The following is a 21,878-nucleotide window of genomic DNA, read 5'->3' as shown; positions in this document are numbered from 1 at the left end:
GTAAATAGTTCCTTATTGTTTTTATATCCATCGGATCCACGATTAGCTTAGTGCATCGTCTTTTCCGTTGAGTAGGCTTTGCGTATTAATGGAAAAAACGCTTGTACGTTTATGTTACGTATTTCGCCTGGTACCGTTACCATTGTGAAGGACAATAATGTTATGAGTGGAAATAATTAAAAATAGGTGTAGAACATACATTCGCTTTGCCAGAAAACACCTTCTATGAAGATCACACAACAAAGAAAAATCTTCTATGAAGATGTTTTCTATAATTCTGTGTTTTGTAGAGTTCAATAGGGCCAGCAGCCCCTTCGGTTTGGAGCGTTTATTAAATGGCATTTACTGGTATTACGACGGAAATGCATTTCAGACAATTTGTTTGAGTTATTCTTAAATAAAAATTTGTGACTTCTCTTATAAGTTATGTTAATAAAATCGTTCGCATTGCAGAATGACCCGTCAATTTTTCATTTACTTATTTATAACTACTTCAAGTGGTGGTATGATGATATAATGTTAATATTCTAATCTAGAGAATACAGTTTCTTATTTAATACTTACCTTTGAAGATGATTGTAAGAATCAATATAAAATTGTTTATAATTCAAAAACACTGCCATTTTCACTAAAAATTCTAAAGAAAAGTTTTAGATGTTTGGATGTTATGTGGGCATTTATGTGGGCATCGTTAGTATATCTTATCGTTGTAGAATGACCCAATTCATTAACTTTAAAGTAGTATACGCACCTAGTAACCTCAATGTCTTTATAGCGTGTAATGCATTGGGCTGTCTGCAAGGACAATTATGAGTAATTGACGATGCAACATACTTATTTAAAAATGCATCGCTATAAAAAGTTTATGAGCCTACTTTGTGTTGCACGTTAGTTTAAGTAAAATACCACATTTTTCTTTTACTTACCCTCCCAGTGATCATTTCATGCTTTTTTTTACAAAATATTCTAAATTGGTAGTAAAAATAATTTGTTTACGAGATTGTCGACGTTGTCTACCTTTTACCATACCGTACAATAACTGTAGGTTCCTCTTAGATTTCCTTAGATACGAGATACGTTTATTAATAAGAAGAAATGTATACTAAGTATTTTAAATACCTAAGTAGCATCTTATACATTCCTTCTTTCTCATTTTTTTACATTTAGCCCGTGGACCGCGATAAGCGTTAATATAAAACTGGAATTAGGGTTCGATTGTGTACCAATGTATGTACAACCGGCCTTCTGACTGATGTCAACTTACCCTTTTTGGAAATACTATCGCTCTTTATCAGCTGCCATGGTTATGGTTTCGTTTGACGTATTGCATCCACAAGGGGGTAATGGAGTGGTCTTATTCGACGGCGAAACCACAGGACATTAAATACATACATGGTAGAAACTCATCAAGCGAAGCGCTAAAGAATTCTCAAATTTATAAAGGAAATTAGAATATGTCCATATAACACTCAGCAACCGCTAACAATGTAAATAGGGGTTGCTATCAAGTATTTTTTTATTAAAATATTTTTTCCATGTGTAATAGGTATTACATGGAGCTTGTATGGTTATAGGCTCAAGTGACGTCACAAATGTTGGAGTCAAAAAGCGTTTTAATTATACTTTAATGAGAACAAAAATATACTAAATATTACCATAAATGAAATTGATCAGTTAAAGTGACATTTGATTATTGTGTTTCATTATTTAAATGCATTTATACATTTTATTTTATACACAGGCAACTACCCTATTATTTACACTATATATTCGATTATGATAATGTTTATTTCAAGCTCGATATGATCGAAAAATGTTTCATCATGCATGACACAGTTAACTGGCGGCTTTTTTCATGGGGCGCGATGGCTCCGAGCCAGTTTCTTTGGAATTTTTTCGCATTGAAATTTTTTCGTAACATGTTCTACGGATATGTGATTCAAAATTTATGATCGGATATGGCGATGTTAGAAGTTACTTAGATGTCATATAATTTGTATTATGCAAGCGCAGAAGCGGTGGTGGTGGTGTAATGGTTAAGACGCCCGTCTGTGGATCGAAAGGTCCCAAGTTCGAATCCTACTCGTGCCACATGAGTTTGTATACAAATCTGACTTTTATATAGTAGTTTTAATCGACCATCACTTGCTTCCGGTGAATAAAAACATAGTGAGGAAACCTGCACACTGGTTGATTATATTATTAACTTATGTGTGAAATGGAGAAGGCAATGGCAAGCCACTCCATTAATAATGCCAAGAAAGTTGTTGTGTGTTTCATTCCACGTAATGACCACGACCCTCAGCCATGAGGAATACGACTATGAAGAAGAAGCGCATTAATATTTTTTTCGTGTAACATCGAGTACACACGTGAAAAATATCAATGTACTTGCGCATTATATAAAGTACTTAAAATTTTTTTTGTCACGAATCGAATGCAACAAAATGTCTTCTACGACAAATTACATTTTTGGAAAAACTTATGTAACTTTAATATTTAATATTTCTAATTAACAAGTTTCTTATAATTTACATTTAGAATGTGAAGCAGTCAAGTTACCACATTTATATTTTGTTCGCGGTTTATTCTCTAACAATTATAAGTACAATTATATCATTTTGGTAGGTTTTCCCAAGTTTCTACGGAAGTAATCAGTATTATATGAGAAACAGCAGAAAATATATTCATGAGATCGTATCTAAGAATCTATACATAAAAAGTTTAATTTAAATTCTTCTAGTTGAACTGGGAAAACAATTTCTGCTTATATACCAGAGATTGCAGTGCCGATTGCGCTAAGAATAAATTTATTATTTTTACTAACATTACCGACGAACGCTATGCGATTCTAAATGACTGAGCGTCCGCGGCAAAAAACGGTTGGCGTCCAAGTGGCGGCGGGCGTCAGGGCGACGTCGCGCCACCGCCTCCGTCCGCGAAGCCTTCGTCATTAAGAAAATACACACCGCATTAAATGAATGAAGCCGAGGGGCGCCCACGCACCTAGTACACAAGAGAATAGCCTCTTAAATGTATCCGTATTGCCTTTATTCACTATTGTTCTTTTATAAGGCCAATATCAAGTGTTAGTATTAGTAGGTACTCTAGCTTGACTTAAACGTACTTAGGTTAAAGTTAAGTCTTCAGAGAATAAACGAGTAGTATTGTATGTGAAGTTATTGGTAATAAGAAATATGTAAATATAGGTAAGTAGTGTCGCGAATATAGAACAAAATGTATGGTAAATCAACAATAGAGCAGAGTAAATCATTGAGTGAGCGTGTTGTGTCTACAGAGTAGGACGGGCGTCACGTTTCATCCGCCCATTCATTAGGCTCTACTGAGAATGAGACATCAGTTATTCTGTGGGGGTAGGATTTAATTCGACAAAATCGATGGCAGTTTTATTTTAATAGTGCAATTAAAAGATCGTTCGCGAGTCGGCAGGCGGCGCGTCGTCACGCGTCCGCGGCGGCCGCGTGCACGTCCATGCACATTGCACATGCAGTATGCTCTGAATATCGTATTGACAATAATGGAAAAAATTCAGAGGAAGCTGGGAGATCTAACAAGCCGAATTTAATTATAAATTTCATCGATGTCGACACTTTTGCTTACTTATCCATATTATATAATGATATGTATTTTCGTTTGTAATGAATAAACTCAAAAAATACGGGCGGCCGGTTATTTATAAAAATGCACGTTTTATGCAGATTTTATAACTATAAAAGATATATTAACATTTGCTTTTTAAATAAGTAGATTGATAAGTCACAAAATTTACTAGCACAATAAAAATTTCATGTCAGTGGTGTGCAAGTGGCATTACGAAAACATTACTAGATGAAATAAAGTCTTAAATTATTACATAAATAAAACGATACTTATGTGCTTGTTAAATACTAGTTAACTCTCAGTTTCTTTTTTAATATATAAAGATAAATCACAAAGATTGAGTTAGCCCCAAAGTAAGTTCGAGACTTGTGTTATGAGATACTAAGTCAACGTTACTATATTTTATAACATATACATTACATATTGATAAACATTCAAAACCCAGGTCAATCTGAAGATTTTCCATCTTGACCTCGGGGTTCGAAACCGCAACCTCCAGAGTAACAGTGCGGCATGATGACCATTCGGTCACGGAGGTTTAACAATAAAAATATGTATTATTTGGGATTTTGTTGTTTAACTAGTCCATCGTCTGACCATCCTATATTTGTAGAACGACGATAACCTCATTATTGAGATATTTAATCTGTATGTAATTTTCCGTCACGATTATGAGTCCTTTTGTTGAGTAAATAACGATGTTAATTATGTATCTGTTTCGGGCTACAAGATACATCTAATTGATTGAGCCCTAATACTTTGCTTGTAGCGAAAATAGGTGTTAATTAACTTGTTATAGATTGGACATTAACTTGAAAGGTTATCGTTGTAAGGTCACTATATGGAAGGTCCAATTTGTTGAAATTTTATTAAACTTGCTAACTATTAGATTAAGTATTTTTCTCAATTACCGAGATTTACAGTTCTTATAATACTTTCAAATTTTATGACGAAATGAGACGAGGAGAGTAAAAATGTGAATATGTTTCATAGACTGCTAGTTGCTTCCGTTGAAGAAAAACATCTTGACGAAATCTGCACAATGGTAGATAGATAAGTTCACTATTGTGAATGCGTCTGCTGCCACTAGGTGACCGTATACGAAAAAGTCTTATCAGATGCCTTAAATACAGTCTGACAGCAGTGTATAAGAAATATAATCTGATATTACTGCAATTACTATCACAGTTATCATAAATTGATTATTAATTTGTAATGTCGTTTATTTCATAGGCGTCTATCCTATGAAATTCACCACGAACCTAGGTACCCTAAAAGCGTTATTATTTAAATACGTACTTAGATAACATACACGATGGATGACAACGCGCTTGTGTGTCGCTAAATGAGATAGTTCGTATGTTAAACACACTCTACATTGCTTCGTTAGAAGTTTGGATTGATCTTCTATTGTATCCCATTTGAAGAATTGATTTATGAAGTATTCTATATAAACACCTTTATTTCTAGGTACCCACTATTTATTTTTATCGTACCTATTTCAGTATAAGTAATATTAGATTAAGAACTAGTTTTTTGTAATTGGAATATCAAATCGACATGTTGTGATTGGTAGAAAAACACCCAGTGTTGCCAACCAAGTGACCACAGTGGCCACATTTATTTTCCATTCTATTATTAACTTACTTGCAGTAATGTTAAGTAAGTTTTGTAAGTTTTGTGTCTATTAAAATTTAAAGAAGATGCATTGGCATGTATAAAGAAAATGTCAAATGATTATATCTACTATACCCGTCAGGTAGGTGGTATTCAGAATACAGAAGCCGATTTTTAAACTACAAATCAACCGTTAATGTGATTGTATTAGATTACCAATCATATTTGTGGACCAGTCAAATAAATTATGTTATTAACTAGTATGAAACTGCCAGCGCCCTGCTGTTAAATGGCGCACTTTGTCATTGATGCCCGCTGGACTTGTTAATTTTGTTTCATTTAACGAGAATGAGCACATTATATGAAAATGGTCTTAAATAAATAATCTGAAATAAATAAATAAATGAATAAACCAGAAGTAAATTAAATGAGAGCGTCATCAAACTGTTTGTAAACACAAATAATTTAATAAAAATTGCAAATATGAAGGGTTCATGTTAATTATTATTATAAAGTCATCTGGGTACGAAACTAATCTCTTAAATTTTAAGCCAAGATTATTTATCTCATCCATGACTATTATCCCATTTAGCCGGGCTTAGAATTTTATTTAAGATAAGAGCCGATGATTGCGGTATTTCCGCGATTAATGTTTGTATCCAAAATATTGCTTGCGTATTTACTAGAGAACTTACGATTATTGTTATATTATGTACTATATTATGTATTAACAAAACATTAAAATAAATGAAAGGTCATATTATATAAAGTAGATTTGTGGGCGCTTAGAATGTTTTTTAACTTTTTCAAAATTTTGGCTCTCGGCGTCATTGATTTTCTGAAATAACGACATGCTATTCTTAAACCGAAGAAACCGCATCTCACAAAGCTTCTAATTTGGATAACAATAATTCCTAGGTTTGGGGAAAGTATGTTACAAAACTAAAAATAAAAGATAATTCAATGAAAATATTGCTATGACTGTGATACACTGAAATACTAACGAGTTTGCGATCTTTGATCAAAGTAAAGAGGGGAATATGTTTCTGAATGTAATCCTGATTAGGATATACCATTTGATGGCGACTTGTTACTACTACTTAATAATATTTAATACCTATTCATATCGTGTGTATATAATTTTCTGTGATCTTGGACGCTCAGCGGCAGAGAAAAGAATCGAAAAATCGTTCAGATAAGAGAGAGAGAGTTTTCTAAATAATAAGGAAACTCTTCCTTTCATAGGAGTACATGATATTTAATAAATCTGTCTGCTTTGTATGTACGTTATGAACTGATATGAACGTACGTTTATTTAACCGTTTGGTTCCCGCCCCAGACTAGGACCACTTCATATCCAATTTATACGACGCGACTAAGGGATAAAAATTACAGCAGAATTTTTTAATTTTAATTTTCTCCCTCAGATACAAAAAGGTAGACAGATAAGGTAAACTCCTGATATATCATTTAGAGAAGAAACATAAGTTATATCTATGTTAAAGATTTCTTTATTTAAAAATGGTTATTGTCCAATATTTATGGTTTCAGTTATAAACTATACTAGCGGCCCGTCCCGGCTTCGCTCGAGTAAAACCATAATAAATTTATATACCTACCTAAACTTTCTTCTTGAATCACTATATTAAAAAACCCGCATCAAAATCTGTTGCGTAGTCTTAAAAATCTAAGCATGCATTAGGGACAGACAGCAGGAAGCGACTTTGTTTTATACTATGTAGTATCCTACATAACTATCCTAATATAAAATAGTTCAGCACTAAGATTGTAATAGATTTTTCAACGCAAAATATTTGATTTTACCTGAGTGAATACCGGAGTAGAAAATGATTGGGTAGATTAGTAGGCGCGATTAAAGCGGTAAGGTAATGTTAATCGAGCAACAAGTATTACAACATGTGTTTAGAAAAACGACAAAGCTAACGACTCATTGATTGATACGATACCTACCATGCAATTAGAATTTATTGAATAATGGATGAGAACAGTTGTAATAAAAAAAAAGACAATAAACACACAAGTTTTAAGAGAAACCTTTTAAGTTATGCCCTTTATTATTTTATGGTTAACATAAGGAATCTTTACATAGTTAACCAACCTTTCAATGACTATTTAGTCTGTTTCCTAACTGTAATATTACAAAATGGTTACATGTGTATCTTTGATATTGCTTTTGGACACAAGTGTACCTGTACTAATAATTGTAACACAAATGCTATACCAATAGAAATAAGAAATAACAGGAAAGAATGTGAATGTTCAAAATTTTGTGTTCAGCAGCCTACTGAACATAATTGAACTTAATTTCGCAGCAGTTCCTTCGCGATTTTTCTTAAACCAATAACGAAAATACTACGTTAACGTTGTACCTACTCCTGTTTCACTACGCGTCGGTTGTAGGACATTAGCATAAAAGTCTTTTATAAGAAGCCGCGCGCCTTCGCCGGCGCCGGCGCCGCGTCGCGCCGATCGCATTAGATAGACCCGGGAAATTACATGGCTTGCGCAGATACCTGCGAATAAACAACTATTTGCCATAATTGTGCTAGTTTACTTATTCCGCGTACAATATTGAGCTCCATTTATATGCCAATCTTGTGTCACTAGTTATGATTGATTTAGGTTACGTAAAGTGTAACTTAACAACAAAAATATGACTCAACGATAACGGTGTTGTAGTGAATTTAGCATTAAACTTTGTTAATTTAATTTTCAGTAGAAAAATATCGAAAGCGCAACTGCTTCTAAAATCTTAATATAATAAATTAATTTTATAATATTAAGAAACTATTAGCATCAAACGTTATATACATACTAATTATTATACTGTGATAATACATTGCTGGCGGAACGGAATCTAATTACTATGTATTCCAAGAATAAAGAAATTGACACCATAATAATTTCAAGAAAACCTATAATTGAACATTGATTGGTATAATTTAAGTTTACATATTCATATAGTCATTATAACTAACATACCTAAGCCTAACATGTTAAATTATTTTGAGTATCAATAAATGAAATAAATAACCTATACCTATTATATGGCACCAACATTATTCATTTAAACGGAGTGTGAGTTTGTATTCACATGAAAAGTAAAAGTCAAACAAAATAAGAAATATTATATTTGTTAATTTAATTTGATTAAATAAATGCAATTTAATCAAATTAAATTAACAAATATAATATTTCTTATTTTGTAGCGAATTTGTTGTATTGTATACGTAACTAGAGGTAGTGAAAAGAGTGAATAACATAAAGGTTTGAGGCAATGTAGCAGTAGAGCTTATTTCGTAGCAAATTTTTCGTAGCATAATCCGTAGTTTGATGAATATAACAAAAGGCGAAGTTTTGTAATAGCAGAGTTTGTTTTCGTAGCATAATTGTAGTTCCTAGTTAGTAGATTAGAACATAATGCGAAGTGTTTCAATAGCAGATCATGTTTTCGTAGCAGATTTCGTAGCATAAATGTAGTTTGTAGTTAGTAGAACATAACATAATGCAAAGTGTAGCAATAGCTAGCAGATTTGGCTGTAGTTCATCGTTCAAACGATATATATATATATATATATATATATATATATATATATATATATATATAATAGGTAGGTAATAAGTAGTTATGCAATTGCTGAGTTGTTTTCGTCAACAAATGCGAAGTGTTACAATAACAGTAGCGCTAGTTTTCATATAGCTTTCGTAGCATAGTCTGTTGTAGTTCGAAGAATGCAAAGGAATCCAAATCCAAATCGCAGCGCTTCGCACTTTATTATCTTCGAAATAGTATAGCAAATTTTGTTTTCCTTTATCATAATGACTACAGCAAAATTTTTTTTTCGTAGCAAATTCGTAGCACTTTTCAATACTTAGAACTGTTTTTGTAACCAATTTTATAGCAGAGTGAGATTTTTTCGTATTCTTTTTGTCATATCGTCTTTCACGCTCTTGTTATTGTTCCTCCGCTGTGTTTTATTGCCTGTCATTCATCATCATCATATCGTCATACTTATTCTTTTTTTCAGGGTGATGAATGTTGGTTATTATATGCATTCCAATTTTATATAAATATATATTTGTTCAAGGTTCAAGTCTATTTGAAACGGTTATAAATATAAACTCAACTAACAGTTCCAGGTAGACTAAAGAACACATTCAATTTAATGTTCAAACTGGTAATCGTAAATAGGTCTAATCAACAACAAAAGCAATTTTCTTATATAGATAGATATAGCTAGCGGGCAGCCTGTTATTACCGATGCTATTATCACTCTGCTTGTAGATACTCACGTCAATCGATATTGTCAGATAACGATCTACGTCTTAGGCATCAAGTGTGAATTGTGTAACCGCAACCTTAGCCGACTGAGCGCGTACGATACTCCGTCGAAGTATTTTGTTCCCGATCATTATTTATAGGCAATTTTGTTGAAGGGCGAAAGCGCGCTTTGATGTATTACCTAGTATTGGAGGTACTTGGTAAAGATTTAGGAAGCATTTACATTGATACGTGCGGACAGAAGTACCTACCTATATTGTTGTGTTTTTTATTTTAATATTTATTAATCTATATTAATGTTATATGAAAAAGAATATTGGTGTAACAACTACAAAATATTTTCCGTTAAACCCGTCGATCGCGCAGAATCGAAACAATAAATAAACAATTGACTGATTGTAAAATCAGTCAATTGTTTAATTATTGTTTACTGGAAATATTATAATATACACAGATTAGGTAGGTAGACCAGTTTTGAGCGCAGCAGTATTATCCTATTGACCCGGGAATTTGCAGGAATTTACGCAAAATTACGAAAAGCGTTACAAAATGGGTTTTGTATGTTCTTTCTTTAGCGCTTTTCGCTTTTTGCGATGTAATGTGACAATATCATCAAAGACAAAGGATTTATTTAGAAATTAGACGTTCATAAGCACTTTATCACGTAAACTTTTTTGTCACATAGTAATTCTGAAAGCTACTAGGTTTTCGGAAATTTGCACTGCTCATTTAAATAGCATTGGTCCCTACAATGCCAAAAAAGACTTATATACAATTATTGTTTTTCGTTCGTCCTACGTACGTTAGACATGAAAGTTATATATTCTCATTCAACAGTTCGGCTAATACTTGAATGAGATAGAGCATACTACTAGCTATTTCCTGACAAAGTGAGACCGATTTAGACCAACAGACAGCTCGGAGTAGACTTCAGCCGATGAGTAGGCGCCATGGAGCTATGCACGCCGGAAGCTGAGTAAAATTTCCTAGTGAATCATTCATAAACTCATTTCATTTAAATATAAGTCCGATCACTGAAACATACGTTCAGTTCTATGAATTTAGCATGGACTTACTGCACTTTGTAAATATTTTTCAGCACTCCTTACTCTCGATTCGTATGAAGATTTGAAGCAATTAGCTATGGGGGAGAGCAATGGATCCACCCACCTACAAGATGAAGAGCCTCGCTCCTAAATTAGGTGTCGTAGAGGATGCCTTGAAATAATTTTTCGTTAGGCCAGTCCCATCGCCAGCCCTGAAATCGATGTATTGAAATTTCGGCATATGTACGATACAGATACTATATCACCTTTACAACTCGTACGGGGTAGACAGAACCAAAAGTTATAAAAATCAAAATAGAAAGTCGTAGAAAGTCTATCGACTCGTGTTTTCATTCTTTGGGATTTGTATGGGCCGTAAATATTCATCACATTAAATGAAAGTAATGAAATTTGTCTAAAAAAGTTTTGTATATACCTACCTATAAAAGCAATATGTTTCTTATCGAAATTTTTGAACAAATTTAACCTAGGTATTTATTGATGACCTAATAATTAAACATATCATTATTGTTATCATATCTACCTACAACCTACATTTAAATGAAAGTCATTGTTTATAAAGTAGGTCAAAATTATGAAATTCGCAAAAAGTTTGCCCATAAATAATTTGTAGGTTAATATGATCAATCGTTGTTAATAATCACAACATTATTTTGCAATGTTAAATCTAGCAATAGGTAACGAAGTTTTGCCTGCCAATGAAGATGTCTCTTTGATGCACCTCACAATTATAGAATCACAAGTGAAGAAAACGCTTTGGTATCCAAAGAATTTCTCAAGACAGGTAACAATAAATATTAACAGTTGACATTTTTTGGGCGATTTTGGACTTACCAAAACGTCGTACTAATTGCACCTTTTAATGACGTCATAGGCAAAAAAACTTTACCTAGATCCGAATTTATTTGATCGAACCCCATCGTGAAATCATCTAGGAAACAAAAAAGGTACTTATATGTGCGCGTTTAATACCTTTACGTTCACGTTTAGTATATACTCGTAATAAAGTAAATTTTGTCTATGCTTGAAATAGGTACTTACAAAACATTATTTATGTTAAAATCATAAAATAACAATGGACATCGGCCTCGTGAAATAAATTAAAAAAAAAACATTTGTCGTAGACGGAATAATCATAACAAAATTGATTGTCAGCATACATATATAATGACGTCACAAAGCGATATTTGAAGCATGTGGAAATCATTGATAGGGCTTGAATCAGCAAGCACTTACACGTACCTGTTATCTGCTACAGGAAAACACTACATAAAGGCCTTTGTTGCACAATACATTATTAAATAATTTGTAAAAATATATGGTAATACGTTTATAATAATATTTACAAAATCGATCACAATCGTCTTCATCGTCGAGTCGACCGTTCTAATTGGCTATTCAACTGGGTAAACAATAAATAAATGTCATTTTAATTAAAATACAATACAATTGTACAGTTTTGTTAATTTTTAAATTTACTATTTTTTCGGTCTAGAAATGCTTTTTGAATTGGCGTCGTTTGTTGCATTTGCAATTTCATCAAAATCGGTTGAGCGATTTTGCTGTGAAAGCGTGACAGATATTCGCATTTGTTACAGTGGAAGTATTTATAACAGTAATGGAACTCTCCATTAATTTTTTGGTATAGGTATGTTGAAATTGGCTATTCTCCAACTAGTCAAATCAGATATAAAAATCTGTAATCGTCTTGCACACGACAAACCGGAACTGGCACACATGTTTACCGGAACTCAACTTTATCACCGGAATTATTGTGTTTGAAATCTTATCTTCACAGAGTGATCATTATCTAAACGAGTGGCTGTAAACAAGATATGGAGATAAATAAACATAGTTTTCTTCGAATGAAAATTCGACGACGGAATGGAGTTTACGGATCTAAATGATATTGACTATCAAGTACATTTTTGTAAATATTTACAAATATTTACGAACAAAAGCATTTTTCTAAATGTTGTTATTTTTTCCACCAATTTAGACTCAGTCAATATAAGTAATATTATCAAATAAAAATTACATGCATCATTCATTCATAGATCCCAGTAATTAAAATAAAAACATCTGTAGCTGTGTGTAATGAATAAATATGTCACGTATTCTAAGACGTTGTCACGAGCTTCAAAATTATTGTGTTGATAATAGTAACGTGCGTGTGGTCCTCTATTGTCTACAAGTGAGAAGTGGTGTGGTGTGATGCATCGTTGTTGCAAGTGGTTGCGCGGGAGGCTGTGGATGGAACAGGTCCGGCGCAAGCGCGGGGCAGAGTGGCTGCGGCCGCCACCGGCCACGGCTCGACGCTGATCGCCACTCAGTGCCCGCGCTGCCTCGCCACCGCCAGCCTGCGTCGCGAGCGAGCACGTCTCCGCGACACTCCGCACACGCGATCCTTCCACGATAAATACACATAGCTAAAAACTTTATGACCTTTGCCAACTTTCCGCGAGTTCACTCACCGCTGTTTGTGCCCAAGGTGCAGATCGCAATACTCGGTCCTCTTAACAGTGCATCGCGTCTTTGCAAGTGAAGTTAATATTTTAAACGCATTGAGGGACATCGCGGTCTGAATTTTAAGGTAAGATTTTTATTTAATTAATTCGAGTGACTTAAATGTATAAAAATAAGTTAAATTTATTAATGAGATGTATGCATGTTTATGTTTAATATTATTTCGATTATGAGTATGTTATATTAGAAAGTTACTGCATAGCAACGAAACAAGTTGAAACTGTTCGTACACGTACACTTGTAAGTACCTACGTAAGTAGGCACTCGAGTTGATGTAACCTCGTTATGTTGGGACAAGTTAAATAAGTCGGATTTGTCAAACTTTCCACAACTTTTCTGACTTATCTGTATAGCATAAAAACAAAAAAAGATATTGTCTAACAAAAAACTAAGTGTCGTATGATAAAAAGTGTACGTTTTTTCTATAGTAATTAGTTGTCAAAGCATGCTAAGTAAATACTATTTTGAGACAGGTACGATAGGTACATTCTTAAAATAATCAACTCTAGTAAATAAATGTACCTAACCTACACAGTTTATATTAACACCGACAAAATCTTGGAATCGATGAATATTAAGTGCTGGAATAGAATTATAAATTTAATTTGCTTTACTATAATATATCGCCTCGAGATAATTCATAGTTATCACTACGATAGTTATTTCCACTATGTTTTACACATGTTATGGTACCATTAGCCGAGTACTTATATGGACGATTTTTGCTCTTTATCTACAAATAATGTAATAACTAGCTTGATAATAACGGGATGCTGGGTACGTACGGACGCAATAATAATATTGTGAATATTATCGAGCGATATAATATAATTCCGTTTTCTCCTATACCTTACACGTTAAGGGAATATAAAGCAGCCAGAATTTATTTGTAATTAGTACACGTTAATTCAAGAATAATTAATTATTGAAATAAAATATATACTTGAGTACAGTCGAAGGAAGGCATGTTATTTTAAGTTAACATGTCACGAAAACCAGTTGAGTATGTGGTAACACTAATATGATACCCGACCACATCTTGCCTGGTGTAAGAACTCTACTTATTATGCGTATGAATAAATTTAGAAAGCCATCAACATATAAATCATGTAGAAGCAACGGTTTATATTGAAAATGTTGTACCTATAGTAAACATCGATTGGACCTACGGAAAGCTGTTTTCGTGAAACGCACAGATGCCGCGTGAAATTATTTCCAATTTATATTAAAAATATTTTTTACTCATTATTTTTTTTTATTGGAGACCTTGTTTTTTGAAAAATTAAAATTAAAAATGCATTCTAGAAATAGTTTATCAAAAATTTGAAGATTTAAAGAGGTCAAGCAGGTTTAAAGAAAAATTTGAGAAGTAATAAATGTTCGTACAATGATTTTCAGCCAGCTATATTTGTTAAATTACAGCAACATTGTAAACGGTAGCCAGCAACGGACCAGCGAAAATTTAAAAAGTCATGACCAAAGTTTCTACCATGTATCTTCCAACTAAAACAAAAACATAGAAAAATCGTTCTTGACTAGGTCTAAACAAAGAAAATAGTATTAAAGACGGAGTGCTCATTAGTGCGCTGGAGTCTAATAGACAGGTACACTGTACACTATCACAGAATAGTGAGTGTGTGGAAGAAAACTTTGTGCGTTTTTCTCTTTTGATTGTAATGATTCAGAGTTTGCAAAGCTCGTGATGCACCCTTGGTGTTGTAGGCGTCTAAAAGCTGCGGTGACCATTTCCCATAAGTGACCCGCTTGTTTGTTTGTCTATATAGTTATTTACATACAAAAAATATTTATTAAATTGATTTCATGATTGACTATTTGACCATTATCGTCTTGAAAAGGATTCTCCGAAATGATTGAATTCAGTCGGAGCCTTCCTCGATAGTATTTTAATTATAAGATTGTTGACAGAATATTTTGAGTCCGAGTAGATACGACTAGTTTTCTTTTTGAGTCTTCAATTATTGGAAATGTGTAATCGTTCTACACGGTATGAAGTGTGTCTTCTAATTTTTTGCAACTTCGTTATTTTGTACCACTGCACAATGCACGTAGGTTTTTTACGTCGTTGCGGTCGCATTACAACAACGACAAGGATCACAATATGCTGTTGATATTACAGATAGATTTTAATTAATTATTATTTTTCTACTGTAAATAACTTCCTATGCTCAGAAGGAAAATCGCTGTTCTATTTATGAAGGAGTCTATCACGTGGCCTGTTGCATTTTCTATAAACCTTGAGATGTTTAAAGATGGAAAAATAGCGTTTGTGTGTTAAATTTTTAAAACATATATACTTTTTTAAATTTTTTAACAGTCATATTAAAAAATAAAAAGCTCATAAACTCCTACCTACTCACTACCACAATGGGGTCAGGTTTATCTGCCTCTATTGTACAACAAGAACAAAATCCATTATTGTTGCGTACAGTAACATCTAAATATACGTATGCATGTGATCAATTGTAAATTTTATTTACTAAAGCGAAGTTTCCAAACAAAAGAGATGAAACAAAACAATTTATAGCACTTCTCTCAACGAGACTGCGATGTTGCAGTTTGCATTCTTCCGCAATCCCACATGTTACATGCTAAGAGTTATTAGTGCAGTTAATACTTTGTTCTGTACAAGTACAAGAACGTATAATAAAACTGATAAATTGTCTTACATAAAGTTCCAAGTGCAAGTGGAAAAATTAATATTTTTCGAAATTCATCTCTAAAGGTTCAAAGGAAAGAACTAAATTAAAAATTTAAGAAAACCTCGACTTCTATTTTGTTGGAATTATCTCATCTGTTAGAAAAGGGTTGACAATTTCCAAACGACTCAACCTATTTTTTCAAAAACATAGATAAGAACACTTTCAATTACTTTCTCTTTTAAATAAAAAAATATATATCAAAATCAGTTCAGCCGCAACGTTCACACAGACACCTTAATCTTAGAACCCCCCTGATCTGTTACAGTTGGTTGCTTCAGTCAGGTCGAAGTGGAAGTTCCTGGATCTCCCTAGTCTCAGTTGGATTTTAAAAAATATGGTACCTAGAATCTTTCATGAGAATTAATTACACTGGAACACTTACTTCTTATAACTTCATTTATTTAACTATATTTATTATCGGAGACTATAGGCAGAGTCGACTACATCCATGTATCATCTTCAGGGTGAAATGGGAAAAATAGTAACTTTGTGATATTCCCGCAGGAACAAGGTCCAGCAGCCACTTAGTGCCAATAATGCACTACCGTCAATATTATGAATCACAACTGACGTCACAAAGTTCATTGCACGGATTGCACCACCTATTTCTTGTATGTCGTCGTAATGAAAATCTGAAATTGAAACTCAAGGCTTTCCGTCAATATGAATCATGCGTGTTTCAGTGTTGTCAACATAAAAATAAATAACTTCGTACGAGGACAAATTAAACGTACCATATGCGTCGTGAATTTCGGATTTTGTGCAACTTCTGAAAATATATACGCAATAGGTAAGGTGACTCCTTTAATGAAAGATATAAATAAATTTGTAGAGAAAAATAATATTCAAGTATAGACATGTTTAATGTTTGAGATAAAAGCCATGTTGCTCAAATCAATAATTTGGGTTACCGCCGCCGGGTGACTCATCGACTCTTTCATAAGTATCCATAATCGTGTTACTCACTGAAAAAGCTTTGTCATTTAGTTTGTCGTATTTTACGTCAGCTTCTGCTAATTCTGTTATTAATGTTTCTTTTTAGTAAGACTCAATATCTGACCATAACACAAGTTTTCGTTAATGTCACTCCTAATTTGATTTTCTCTGACAACTCTTCTGACTCCTAAATTGTTTTTATTTTACATATAGCTATGTAGCTGTACTTACATAAGCATTATATATTTTCCATATTTCATCAAGGGCAAATTAATTTGTTGATTTGTTTAGGTCAGTGATAATAACATAAATCCAATTGTTGGTTATAACGACAAATATCATGAATAAACTAGAACATTTTCAAAAATGATCGCGATATAATTTTTTGGCAAGAAAAATATAATTTTCTTAATTACAAATTTCTCTCGTCTCAGGTTGCGTTCGGGGCTGCAACGCTGCGAAATCTGGCGTCAACGTAAAAAATAACATTAAAATTTTAAAGATTCTGTTGTGGTTTGATAACTGGCCGTCAGCCTACTTGGGAATGCTATTGTTGCCTATCAGCTGACGAGAGAACATGGAGAGTCTTATTCTAGAGCTATACCACGCGCCAAATTTCATCAACTACAAATATTAAAATAGAATGTAATAAAACTAGTTGTTCGCCACGAACGTAGACCTCGCGAATACAATAATTTTTGATGAGATTTTACAAAATTGAGAATATGTCGAAAACGATTTAACCGATTTTGATGCGTGGGGCATCGAAATCGGTTAAGTTGTTTTCAATAATGTAATAAAATTATGTACTTGCAGGGCACTCCGACGATGCAACTGACTAATGTGATCATCTTAATTGAAATTATATACATTTTGTTACTTAAAATTATATACATTTTGATACTTAAAATTATATACATTTTGACAATTTCAATTAAGATGATCACATTAGTCAGTTGCATCGTCGGAGTGCCCTGCAGTGACGACAACGCAGCATGTTTCATCGTATTCACAGAACTGCGGTGACTCAGCTTTCTTTCACACACCACTTAGCCGTTTCATCTACTCTTATTTATAGTTAACAGATGTTTTACATAATATGTCTACAGGATTTATCTACAGATGTATATTTAACTAAACTTGACACATTTTGTTGGTTGATAATTTTTTGACCACATAACTATCGTAATTTGGTTGTCTACTCAACACTTCAGCATATTTTTTATTGCAGCTTGTTGAATTTCACTTGTATTAAAAAAGTTTTTACTTTTAATAGGGTTGTTACCTGTGTGGTCTGATTTTGATCTGAAATCCAATAAGGAATATTAATCAGAGTGTTGGTACATAACGCTGAAAATACGTACAAGTACTAAATGCTATTGGTTGGTAGCAGTGAAATATATTTAATGACATTTTAAGTTCAACTTCAGTTGCTCAGTAACTTTTGTACAGGCTAGACCATGTGACAACGCAAGTATGTCCCTAGAAGTAAGTATTTAAGGTAAACATGATACCTTTATGTGTAGTCGAATTTTTTTTTTCGCTTTTTAGTTTAAGTATGTCTCTTGTTCAGTAGGTACATAAAATATTTGAATATAGGTATTTAATTGGATGTTTTTATTGAAACAAAAGTTACATTATTTTGTTGAGAGCGTTAGTTTTCAACCCTATACAAGTATCTGCAGCATCATTGCCAATTAGACATGGCTGCAGTGAGTGTTGGGTCCCGGCTGGCAACGAGTAATTAATACCCGTGGATATATTACCGCTGTGTACAGTCTGAAGTAGAATATTCACTGCAATTAGTCTCTATCGCCATATCGAAATCCATATAGGGCAGCATTGTCTTGTGGTAGACAGTACTATGTATACAGTAGACTTATCTCCAGGCGCTTAAATTCTTAAATAATGTGCATCACTAAAGTTAATTATTTGTTAGTGGAACTTTCATTTAGTTAAACGTTTTGTCGATTAACGTTAAGAAAGTTATTTATGCATATGAGCGTCTGTAACGATGGAAACATTACTTAAGTAGGTACATCTACTAGGTTGAATATTTATTTTAAACTATGACGAAGAACAAAGCTTTTAAATTAATTGATGATTTTTATTTGAATATGAAATTACCACGTAGGTATGCAGATAATCAATGTTGTGAAAGTGATACCTACACAAAATTATCAATGTTTGCGTCATCAGAGTTCTCTATCTATTGTTACGTATGCATCAGACTTTATCACATTATCTTTTCAGCGATTTGAAGAATTTCTAGTTACTTTTATCGAATCCTCAACAACAATATTTTCCTGATGATTGTTCCATTTCATATTGTATCTTAATTGCCTGATTATCGGCTTGCATACCAATATTGTCAGTCACCTGGGTGATGTAACCCTTCTGATAAGGTTATTGTTTAACTTGTATCTCCTGAATGACTTCTAAGAAAAGACCATGATTTTTGCCTTCATATTTTGCTATATTTATTATATCTTAATTCACAATAAATTGCGATATATTTTTAATAATAGAACTAACTTTCGTAACTCTTCACACACATTTTGATAACCGAGTTTTTTTTTAAAGATTCATTTACATACAGATTTTAAACGGCGCGCCGTTGACTTGTAGAGTAGTCCGAAAGGCGTACTTTGCGATTTTCTGCGCGCGTTAAAGTTAATGTCATAGTTGACGGTGCTACCCATCCTTAGACTTTGACGAATCGTGACTTTCGTTTGAATTATTCATTCATTTATTTTTTTATTTCTTTACATACACATTATCAGATAATGAGCGTTACATACATAGCGTACATGGCATTATTAAAACTAGGTGATGCGTAGAAATCCCCCGGTCTACAATAACAATAATTACTGGCATTTTTAAGTTTTACACACATAGAATAACTGGTTGTTCTATGTGTGTAAAACTTAAAAATATACATTATATCATTTGTTACGCAATGAACAAAGGTGTCATTGGAATGTTAAAGTTATTCGTGAGAAAATTTGCAAGTTACTTACTGGAATTTCCCAGTTGCGAAATATTCAATTTAAATCCGATAAATATCTTCCAAACAGATGACTTATTTTGATGAGTATTTATAGAAGGTATTTTCTTGGAAAATGCTGTAATTATCTCGTTATCATTACAAATGTAATTATGCTATAATTTGATTATCAAATGCTTATTAATAGCAAATAATTTTATGATGGTGTTGAATTATTCATGAGTTGCAGGTTAACCATGCAAACGTGGCACGATATGCATATCTTTAGTACTGGGGATTCTAAGGATCCACGCTCGCGCAAAATTTAAATTCTAGTGTCGGATTGTGGTTTTTATGTCGTTGTGATAAGGTAAGTTGTTGAGATCGGTCGGAGAATGTGCGGTGTTTGGTTGGATTGTTGGCGAGTGGCGACAATCAGGCTGCGTGGGCACTATCGGCGGCGCGGAGTCGAGGTCGCCCGCTCACCCTGCTATCGCGGCCGCGCGCGTCTCATTAACGAGGTATTAATAATTCATCTGGTAGGTATCTCTCACCCTATTGTTCACAAGTTATTTCCAACATATATTTGTTAGCATTTAACTTTTGCATAATGTGTGTCTGCATAAAAGTGCATACGCGTGGGATTTCAAGTTTCTAATAAGAAACATAATAAAAAATAAAATAAACCACTTGGTTGAACCCTTGCAATGGAAATAATATTATATGACTACTATATTTTTATACATGTACATAAACTTCGATTAAAATAAAGAAATCAATGCTAAGGCATGTATTTTTTTTGTTTTTGTTGATCTATGCATAACAAGGTCTAAAGCGTCTTCATAACTCGCATTTGAGTTATGAAGTCTTTTTTAAAGTGCCTAAATTAATCACCATTTTTATTACTGACGACCCAACCGCATACATTGTATTTTAATCAATCATTAAAGCCATTACTGTCTCCTGTTAATTAACCAAAAAAATATCGTCGAACGTCGTGTTATCGTGGAGTTGATAGTGCAAGCTAAATTAGCGCCTAGCAACAACGAGCAGTGAGATAAAGTCGACCGAAAGGTTTCCATTGGAAACTAGAAGGATCTGAGGCAACTGGCAAGGGTTTGTTGTAATCATTGCTAGAGAGAGAAGGAACATTACACAAGGTGAGATAGGCGTGAACAGGTGAAAGGGCGTGGCTTTACATGATGCACCCCACCCCACTTCGAAGCCGTCCCACTTAATACATACAACTTATGTAATTGAAATATTAAAACAAGAATCTACGCTTATGGTCCTAAGGTTAAGAATCTATGAGATGATATGTAAATGCCTATGTGCAAAAAAATGACATAATACAACAAATGTAGGGATTGAATTAGCACCAAAGTAAAATCGACTAGTGTCATGTGTTACTAATTTTATAACATTAAAAACCTTAATAGTTCGCCAAGACCCAAAATGTAGATGATCAGCTTCCAAGCAAAGTCCGGTCACTCATTTATAATTTTTTAAAGATCTGTGATATAGCAGAATTAAAAGATAAATCCGATAACTGTTTCATATTCACACAACACGTCAAAAGTTGGTATGTTGTATTGTACCACAACTAGTGTGGAAATTGTGTGTTATTTCGATTCACAAAACCGATCCACCGTCTGGTCCATTGTAATAAACGTTACCATTCCGATCTGATGCGGTCCTTAAGAATAAGTACAGTAATAATCGTTTTATGGAATTTATTCCGAAAATATCACCGAGGATATCACCATTTTTTTAAAAGCCCATAACTTCTTAAACCTAAAACAGAAGTTTGATCGTTCCACATTTTTGGGAAAAAACAACAGCTAAGAAACTTTCCGGAAAATTCCGGGTGGAAACCCTCTCCTATAAAGATTTACTGCGTTGCACCAGCCAACTTTTTTCATTTGACGTTAATTTTAACCTGTGCACAAAAACGGTTAAAGTTAATGTCAAAATTGATTGGTGCAACCTATGGCTGCAACCCACTCTAAAATTCGTAAATATAAAATATGTCATTTACGTTTGCAATCCTTGACGTGGCTTCACATGCGCTCTTTCTCGTGTTTGTATACCGGGCTGCTTAA

General features: G+C 33.4%; 1 protein-coding gene across 1 annotated transcript in view; it reads left to right on the top strand.

Moving 5' to 3' along the window:
• The first annotated feature begins 12,862 nt into the window (after positions 1–12,862).
• The window catches only part of cv-2 (crossveinless 2), a 41,563-nt gene continuing 32,547 nt past the window's right edge, over positions 12,863–21,878 (top strand). Inside the window, exon 1 of the mRNA XM_053769377.2 lies at positions 12,863–13,201. The gene's annotated coding sequence lies outside the window, so the exon portion shown is untranslated. The remainder of the gene's footprint in view (positions 13,202–21,878) is intronic.

The sequence above is a fragment of the Plodia interpunctella genome, chromosome 3, assembly GCF_027563975.2.
Source record: "Plodia interpunctella isolate USDA-ARS_2022_Savannah chromosome 3, ilPloInte3.2, whole genome shotgun sequence".
Lineage (NCBI taxonomy): Eukaryota > Metazoa > Arthropoda > Insecta > Lepidoptera > Pyralidae > Plodia > Plodia interpunctella.
The sequence above is the reverse complement of the archived record's forward strand: the minus strand, read 5'-3'. Positions and strand labels throughout refer to the sequence as shown.